The sequence below is a fragment of the Vigna unguiculata genome, unplaced genomic scaffold (assembly GCF_037176805.1).
Source record: "Vigna unguiculata cultivar grain cowpea cultivar isolate G323 ecotype 2 unplaced genomic scaffold, ASM3717680v1 ptg000272l, whole genome shotgun sequence".
Lineage (NCBI taxonomy): Eukaryota > Viridiplantae > Streptophyta > Magnoliopsida > Fabales > Fabaceae > Vigna > Vigna unguiculata.
Window position 1 is genome coordinate 3,527 of NW_028196908.1, and position 1,474 is coordinate 5,000.

A 1,474-nucleotide genomic window follows, 5' to 3' on the forward strand; every position below is an offset into this window, starting at 1 on the left:
GTTTTTTTCTCTTGAACTATTTTTAATGTTTATTTTTAGTTTTATACACGTCTTTTTTTAGGAGACCTACATCCATTATGTGGCATAGGAGTTACATCTCGTATAAAATTTAATAGTATACCACTTCTACGAATAGCTCTTAATGCTGCATCTCTTCCGAGGCCAGGCCCTTTTATCATGATTTCTGCTCGTTGCATGCCTTGATCCGATACTGTTCGAATAGCATTTCCTGCTGCAGTTTGAGCGGCAAAAGGTGTTCCCCTTCGTGTACCCTTGAATCCACAAGTACCCGCGGAGGACCAAGAAATCACCCGACCTCGTACATCTGTAATAGTCACAATAGTATTGTTGAAACTAGCTTGAACATGAATAATTCCCTTTGGTATTTTACGAGTATAATTACGCGAACCAATACGTACATTTTTACGTGAACCTTTTTTAGGTATAGATTTTGCCATATTCGATTATTTCAATACAATATTTCATTAAAAAAAAAAAAATAAGATAGATCTAGGGTATGGAGATATCCATTTCATGTCAAAAACGGATCCTTTTCCAATTCTTTTCGAATTTGATATTCGATTTTTTCTATATTCTTTTTATTTGCTTTTGATTAATATCAAATACAATTTTTGAAATCAAAGTTAAAAGTTGAAATATCAATAATATTTAAAAAATGGATTTTTCATTTTCATAGAATAATATATATTCTAGATAATTTTATAATTTTCTCTCTTTTTTTATCTAGTCTATTTTTTTAGAAAGCTTCTGTTTGTTCAAATATTATCCTTGTCTTTGTTTATGTTTTGGATTGAAACAAATTACTATAATTCGTCCTCGTCTTCGAATCAATCGACATTTTTCACAAATTTTACGAACCGAGGCGTTTATTTTCATATTTTACATTCCTTAATTAGTTAATCCAAAATTGTGGAAGAAAATAAAGGTTCCTTACATTTTGAACGTCTATTTGAACGTCTATTAGTGGCTTTCTCAATAAAATAGAAAATAAAGTTGAGATTAAAAAACATCCTAATTCAATTGAGTGACTTCTCTTTTTTATTTTCTTATCGTATGTCCAGAAAAAGTATTGGAAACATATTCTAGAATAGAAATAAAAATCCAATTTGCATTAATTGTATATAAACCTTAAACCCCGGGCAAATAATTTATGGATAAGTTATTCATTTAGTAATTAAATCTTCGTGAATTTCCCTTTTTTTTACAATTCCAGTGAAATCCCTTCTTACATTCATCAATAAATATATCTATCTAAAAAAAATAGATATATTTCTATCTATGAGGGATGAAGTTCTATTAGAAACTTGCGTTTTATCTCTCTTTTTTTTTTTTACATAAATGAAATGGATACAAGTTTCTCATCGAATTCGGATATTAGAAAGATTACCATATATAACATAAAACTTCGCCGCCGATTTTTTCTAATCGAGCCTCTCGATCTGTCATTATACCT